The following is an 8,502-nucleotide window of genomic DNA, read 5'->3' on the forward strand; positions in this document are numbered from 1 at the left end:
TTATTATTCATTTTCCCTATACAGTAGTACCTCGGGTTACATATGCTTCAGGTTACATACTTTTCAGGTTACAGACTCTGCTAACCAAAAATAGTACCTCGGGTTAAGAACTTTGCTTCAGGATGAGAACAGAAATCGTGCTCCGGTGGTGTGGCAGCAGCAGGAGGCCCCATTAGCTAAAGTGGTGCTTCAGATTAAGAACAGTTTCATGTTAAGAACGGACCTCCAGAATGAATTAAGTACTTAACCCGAGGTACCACTGTATATACAACACGTAGCTTCCCCTGCCAAATTTCTGTTCACCTTGCAACTATTAAGAACCCTTCCATAAAACAACAGATCTGTGATTTGTTGCTTATCTTTATTGGCATCTCAATGGCATAGAAATGTTCCACTTCATTTACACAATTTGTTTTTTATTTCCTGAGGTAAACCGCGAGTGTGCCTTGTGTCCTTCAGCAAAAGTTTGCCTTTGTGGGTCCTGCAGGAAGCTTGGTTGAATAGAGTCTATTTAATAAGGTTCCCAACCTCTGCTCCCTTAAGTGAAGCTTGATCTGCAGATTTGAGAAGAAGGGCAGGGAACCTGCCAGCTCCTGTAATATTTGACTGGCTAGGGCTGGTGGGATTGGAGTTCAACAACATGGGGAGGGCCACATGTCCCCCACTCCCTGCCTAGAACAAGATGGCACTAATCTTTGTATCATGAAGGGTTTAACAGGAGCTTGATCTGCAGAAATCCCCAAGTTAAAAGCATAAACACAGATCATGTTGTGTGCTTTTTCTTGTTTTGGTGGTAGAAGCCACCTTCCCTGGAGAAATTAAACAGTCCCATTCAGCAATGGCCTTTTGGATCTCAGTGAAGGCCATATCATTCCAGGAAGCTGAGGGAATCTCAGTGTGGTTCGATAGCCATGCATGCATATTTCTAAAACTACTCTTTGTTCATTAGGATTGCAGGGCAATGTGGAATTCAAACAGAAAAGAACAACTGTGTAGAACATCCCTGAGAAAGTGATTTTTTAAAAAGTCCTCAAAAAACAGTTCTTCCTTCAAATCAGATAAAACCAACACAGCAATCCTAAAAACACCCAAATGCACTCAGATTTCTCTCCCAGATATGTCTGTGTAAAGAAGAAGAGAAGAAGAGTTTGGATTTGATATCCCGCCTTTCACTCCCCTTCAGGAGTCTCAAAGCGGCTAACAATCTCCTTGCCCTTCCTGCCCCACAACAAACACTCTGTGAGGTGAGTGGGGCTGAGAGACTTCAAAGAAGTGTGACTGGCCCAAGGTCACCCAGCAGCTGCATGTGGAGGAGCGGGGACGCGAACCCGGTTCCCCAGATTACGTGATTACCGCTCTTAACCACTACACCACATTGTGTGTCTTCACTTGCTAACACAATTGCTAAAAATATATATACTAGAAAGGGGAATATTTTGTCATTCCAAGTCATGGTAATACACACCAGGTCATCCACAATTGAATCATGGCTGACTAAACCTTTGTTATGGACTGACAAAGTATTTGTTAATAGCATCACCAGGTGGAAAAGTTGATTAAAGTGACAACCCAAACCTTATGGGTCGAGGGATAGCCTGGAAGAGATGACAATGTTTATATATATTTGTGGACCCTTTTTGTCACCTGAGTTGGCCACCCTGCCTGGCACCATACTTCTTGCTTCTCTAAGAGTCCCTCAAGAAACTTCCCCTTCTCCCTAGCCTTTTAAAAATTATTGTATTGGGGAAAGCGAATGACTGCTATAGGTTTTTATCCCACTTTTCTGGTTTTCATTCTGTTTTCCTGATATGTTATTGTGATGGTTTTATATTTTACAACTGCGGGCTTTTTAAAGTCAAGGGGGGAAATATAAAGATGAAAAATGAAAAATAACAAGCCAAACTACCATCCTCCATATTAAAATGCTACATCTCAGAAGAGTAAGGTTAAGCACATCTTGCAGAGCAGAGAGCCCTGTTTGGGTATCAGATAATGGTTCACTCTCTTCTAACATCTAGGTAAATTACTTCTTACCTATGCATATTATCAAGAAACCATTTCACTCCTCCCACACTGAAGAGAATGGTGGAAAAGTGAGAGTGGGAGGCTGGCTCGATCAGTTTTAACTCTCCTTTTCAGGCAAAAGCACCATCAGTTGTATTTCCATTGTAAATAAGCATTGCAAATTAGTTTTTAGCCAACTTTCCATTTGCGGTTTCTAAGTGCCATGATAATAAACCACTATGGTGCGGCACCTGCTTTCATCTGTTTATATATTTTAAAAATCCTTTATATGATTTGCATGGAAATTTGAGGTCTTGGGGCCAGACCCCCATGTGTTTCCAATCTGACCCCAAACATTGTCCATGACCACAAGGACTCATCTACTTGTGCTTCTCAGCTGCTTTCTATCAAACTAAGGCATATGCCAGTGTTTATCACCATGCCGTGAAAAGCTTCACCTCCTACTTACTTCCTATCAAATCTCTAGAGAAGGTAAGGCAATGTTTTCTTTCCCTGATCAGATACGACAACCCTGCTGTTGACTCACATGAGTCAGCAAGCATTGTGTTCATCCTTCTGTTCAACCCAGGGTATGTATGTGTGTATATACCGGTATATGTATCTGTGTGTGTGTGTATGTGTATGGTTTATATTTAAAGGGCAGCATATACATGGACAGCTTGTAATTCTAACACACTGTACTTCACCAAGAAAAGTAATAATAACCAAGAAATAAAAGCAAAGTAAGCTGCATGCAACTTACTGTGTTGTATCCAACACTGCGTTTCTACTTGTGCAGCAAACTTCTGCATGTGCAATGGAACTAGCCCCCTCTCATGAGAGCCAGTGTGGTGTAGTGGTTAAGAGCGGTAGTCTCATAATCTGGGGAACCGGGTTCACGTCTCCGCTCCTCCACATGCAGCTGCTGGGTGACCTTGGGCCAGTCATACTTCTCTGAAGTCTCTCAGCCTCACTCACCTCACAGAGTGTTTGTTGAGGAGGAAGGGAAAGGAGAATGTTAGCCGCTTTGAGACTCCTGAAGGGGAGTGAAAGGCGGGATATCAAATCCAAACTACTACTACTACTACTACTACTCCTCCTCCTCCTCCTCCTCCTCCTCCTCCTCCTCTTCTTCTTCTTCTTCTTCTTCTTCTTCTTCTTCTTCTCATCTGTGAGTGGCAAGGAAAAAATAGGTATATATACAGGAGATTTATATGGCTGGCAAGATCATATAATGCATTGGATACAGTACATTAAAATGGCTCCTTGTGAGTAAGATTACTCCTAGTGAGGAAGGCCTGTCAGAACACCTGTGAGCACTGGCAGCTGGGATTAGGTATACAGTGGTACCTCGGGTTACATACACTTCAGGTTACATACGCTTCAGGTTACAGACTCCACTAACCCAGAAATATTATCTTGGGTTAAGAACTTTGCTTCAGGGTGAGAACAGAAATTGTGCAGCAGCGGCGCAGTGGCAGCGGGAGGCCCCATTAGCTAAAGTGGTACCTCAGGCTAAGAACAGTTTCAGGTTAAGAACGGACCTCCAGAACAAGTTAAGTTCTTAACCCGAGGTACCACTGTACTTATGAAAACATAAGAAGAGCCAGCAGGATCAGGCCAATGGCCCATCTAGTCCAACATCCTGTTCTTACAGTGGCCAACCAGATGCCTGCGGGAAGCCTGCAAGCAGGATTTGAGCACAAGAGCACTCTCCCCTCCTGTGGTTTTCAGCAACTGGTATTCAGAACCATTGCTGCCTCAGACTGTAGAGGCAGAGCACAGCCATCACGACTAGTAGCCACTGATAACCCTCTTCTCCGGGAATTTGCCTAATCTTCTTTTAGAATCATAGAATCTTAGAGTTGGAAGGGACCATGACATCCATGACAGATGGCCGCTTTAGCTGAGATTCCTGCTTTGCAGGGGTTTGGACTAGACAACCCCCAGGTCCTTTCCAACTCTAAGATTCTAAGATATTAAAGCCATCTAGGTTGGAGGTGGCCATCAACTGTAGATTGATGGGAGCGAGTTCCATAGCTTAACTATGCACTGTGTGGAGAAGTGCTTACTTCCAGCCTTTACTTTTAGCTTCCCAATAGCTAGAACTATGCAAGTCTCTAACTTACTGCCACTGAACTTGTCTTGCCTAGATTGGACCTCCTCTGCTGCTGACCTCTGGGCTACCAGCTCCTGACACTTCCCCTTGGTCCCATTTCAAACTCCTACTGATTATTTGCATCTCCCCCCATTTGTCTTCGGCTTTGCATGCTTATTATGCCAGTGTTTTTCAATCTCGTTGGATTTATTGGACTCTGTAGGCTTGGGGCCTACCCCGAGACGACACCTGCAGAAACTGAGCAGGTTGATGTGTAATTGTTGGGTTCTGTTGAACTGTAAAGGTAAAGGGACCCCTGACTATTAGGTCCAGTCATGGCCGACTCTGGGGTTGCAGCGCTCATCTCGCTTTATTGGCCGAGGGAGCCGGCGTACAGCTTCCGGGTCATGTGACCAGCATGACTAAGCCGCTTCTGGCGAACCAAAGCAGCGCACGGAAACGCCATTTACCTTCCCACCAGAGCAGTACCTATTTATCTACTTGCACTTTGACGTGCTTTTGAATTACTAGGTTGGCAGGAGCAGGGACCGAGCAACGGGAGTTCACCCTGTTGCGGGGATTCGAACCGCCGACCTTCTGATTGGCAAGCCCTAGGCTCTGTGGTTTAACCCACAGCACCACCCGCGTCCCCCTGTTGAACTGTAAGCATGTATTAATAATAACTTAATTTGTTCACATCTCCCTTGACTGTAGTGTAACAATACAGTACCCCTTTTATTCTTTGCTGCAATGTTCTTGGAAGTAGCGCTTCAGATTTACATATATGAGAGATAATTGAAGGTTCTGAAGCATCTTCTGCTATTTTAGGTACATCTCCCTTGTTCCTGTATTCATCTGATGTGCCCTGGCAGCTGCACTATCAATCTGATATTGGAATGAGAGCACCCTCTAATTCACCGGTCGATTATCAGGATGCGAGGACATAGAGCTGCCGATCCTTATCCTTGTCTGGTCGTGTTGGTTTTGATAGTTTATCAGATCAATCACTTAGCAAATCTATCAGCCAGGGTTTCTGCTTCAACATTCTCTGTACTGGAGAGACAGGAACTGGGAGATTGAGTCTGATAGTTTAATACCAGTTTTGATGACTGTGTGTCAACACACTTTCAGCCAAAAGTAAGACTTAAGGCTCAGACATATGAACCCCAGGAAAGCAATGATTGGTTGAAAGTGACAAATGTAAACACTGTTGGATTTGGTGAACAAAGAAAAAAAGAAGACAGCTACCAGCTATTAGTGAGCTACATGGATGAGTTACATAGATGCAGCATTTGAGACCTACCTCCAGGAATAGCAAAAAATTGAATGCTCCTTGTTAAATGACCATGATCCTCACATCCATGTGTGCCTGTATTTAATTCACTGACAGAGCATTCCTTCAAAACTCTTGATTTAGTAAGCATGAAAAAACTTGATTGCAAGGTGAACATTATTCCACCTTTTGCCAAAGCAGATAGAATTTCTAAATCTGAACTACAGGAATTTAAGATGAACACCATGGGTGAACTGATCATTAATGGAGTTGAAATATAGTAGTTTCCAACGAATGATGTCAGCATTGCTAAGAATGCCGACATGAATGAACACTCACCATCTCCTGAAGTGGGGAGCAGGGAAGAGGTAAAGATAGGAACCAAAACAGGAAAAGCTCTCCCGTACCTTTCATAGAAGTGCAGAGTGAGAATCACTGTGATTTTGTAAAGCTCTGGGAAATGTACAAAAATGGAGGATTTGAGAGCAAACATCCATATGTCCCTGTGCCATGAAAAACTGCAATTAGAAGAGACTTCCAATAGGTAAAGGTAAAGGGACCCCTGACCATTAGGTCCAGTCTTGACCGACTCTGGGGTTGCGGCGCTCATCTCGCTTTATTGGCCGAGGCAGCCGGCATACAGCTTCCGGGTCATGTGGCCAGCAGGACTAAGCTGCTTCTGGCGAACCAGAGCAGCGCATGGAAACGCTGTTTACCTTCCCGCCAGAGTGATACCTAATTATCTACTTGCACTTTTGACGTGCTTTTGAATTGCTAGGTTGGCAGGAGCTGGGACCGAGCAACGGGAGCTACCCCATCGCGGGGATTCGAACCGCCGACCTTCTGATCGGCAAGTCCTAGGCTCAGTGGTTTAACCCACAGTGCTGGTCTAAAAAACAAACCTGTCAGGATCCCAATACACAAATAGCAAAAAAGTCTACAGCACACTTATGAAGCTAAACAACATGGATTCCTTGGTGAATTGCAGCGGAAAGAAGATGTGCAATCTCAATCTCAAAATTGGCCACCCAGGATGCAGCTTAAGGAGTCATACACGCCTGGATAATATTGGCATCCAACATATCCTTTCGTAGCCCCTTTGCTAGCTGATATAATGGAAGTGGAATAATACGATTCCACCCCCCTTTGGTTGGGTGATAATTTGTGACAATTCAATGTCTTATTCATTTGGCTCTACCCAAATTTAGGGGGTGATGTAGGGGGCAGGGAATATGACAATGCCTTTCCAATAGCCTCAATATATTTGTCTCACGTGCATAGCTTGCACTTTGCTTGTATGATCTTTCCCCCAGATGCCATTTCTCTCGTCTAGCGCTCTTCTGGCTCGCAAACTGGCACCTGTGCTTCATGCTGTGCAAACACGGTCTTCTCATATATCCCTCATATTCATCCTTGTGCAATAGCTCGTCACAGATAAACAGTTACAGGGTACTTTGCCGAATTTCAGCATGGAAGACAAACTAGAATTGTAAAACCATTTTTGATCCTTCCAGGACTCCACAAGATACAAAACTGGTACCTGTGGAAATTTTCTACTTGTCCATCCTGAAATATTAGTTTCAGTTATCACAGCTGCCTCTTCATGAACTTCTCCTAAATTTTTCTGTTGCTCAATAACAACATTTAGCATAGCTTGCCAGTTTCTCCTAATAACTACCCTCATTAAGCAGCACTGCTATGTTTTCCACATCTTCCTAATAATGCTGTGGTGCATTAGTTCCTATAACAACACTGAGGAAAGCTCTGATAGTGAGCAATCTCCTTGATGGTCCACTTCCTTTCCCGTGATCTCTGTTCCCATTTCCATATAACCAGTCTGTGAAATGGCGCCAGCATTTCCAGCTACAACTTGCACCAATCTCTCAGTAGCTTGGCAACCCATTTTACCACCGCAATAACAGAAGAGTATTCCATGCCATCTGCACTCCACTGCAAAACAGGTCTTACATTCCTGTTACAGCAATATATTCTCCTGTCTCTGTGTCAGGATGCTGCCATTGGCTCCCGGCTGGTTGCCCGGGAAAGTATAAAGACAGGGAAAAGTTGCTTGCAGTCCTTTTTTATTTCAATATTTACAGAGAGAGGCTATAGAACCCTGCCTCTTTTATAATCGCGCTGTCCCAAGTGAATCTTCACACACCCCAATCTCTTCCACTTCCTTATTCGTCATTATCATCATCTCCTCCACAGATATCGCTAAGTGCCCTCTGTCTTCAGGATCTTTGCTCTCCTACTTTTAAGGCTCACCGGGTTCTGGGAGATGGTGGGTCTGGAATGCTTTCTAATGACAAGGTGTCAGTCAGCTATTCTGGCACTCCCATCATTTCCCAACTTCCCCCCTCATCTGCCTCTGAGCTGTGACCTCCATAATAATGATGATGATGATGATGATGATGATGATGATAATGATAATAATAATAATAATAATAATAATAATAATAATAATTTATTTGTACCCCGCTCATCTGCCTGGGTTTCCCCAGCCATGCTGGGTGGCTTCCACAAAGACCAAAAATACACCAAGATGTCACACATTAAAAACTTCCCTGAACAGGGCTGCCTTATGATGTCTTCTGAATGTCAGGTAGTTGTTTATCTCTTTGACATCTGATGGGAGGGCGTTCCACAGGGCGGGTGAGAAGGCCCTCTGCCTGGTTCCCTGTAGCTTTGCTTCTCACAATGAAGGAACCGCCAGAAGGCCCTCGGCGATGGATCTCAGCGTCCGGGCTGAATGTTGGGGGTGGAGACGCTCCTTCAGGTATACTGGGCCGGGGTCGTTTAGGGCTTTTAAGGTCAACACCAACACTTTAACCTCAAACAGCTGTTGTAAATCTATACTGTCTTCCTCCTCCCTGGAAGGGTCAGGATGGGGAGACGGTCTCCACTATTCCTCCTCTGCCCAGTCCCTGACATTCTGGTTTCCTTCTTTCGCTGCTGCAGTTCCAGTTTAAAATTTTGAGTTAATTTTTTTGACATCATTTGATCCTCTGCAATAAATTGCCATAGACATTTTCTCCTTTGGAAACAATAGTCTTACTTTCATTCTTAGGGTTCTTCTTTGCAGATGCTTAAGAGTGTTATCATAACCTTCATAACTTTATTATAC

General features: G+C 44.0%; 1 pseudogene; it reads left to right on the forward strand.

The window, feature by feature from the left end:
- The first annotated feature begins 2,036 nt into the window (after nt 1–2,036).
- On the forward strand, nt 2,037–5,923 carry LOC144327571 (septin-10 pseudogene; annotated as a pseudogene).
- Nucleotides 5,924–8,502: the final 2,579 nt, after the last annotated feature.

The sequence above is a fragment of the Podarcis muralis genome, chromosome 4 (genome assembly GCF_964188315.1).
Source record: "Podarcis muralis chromosome 4, rPodMur119.hap1.1, whole genome shotgun sequence".
Lineage (NCBI taxonomy): Eukaryota > Metazoa > Chordata > Lepidosauria > Squamata > Lacertidae > Podarcis > Podarcis muralis.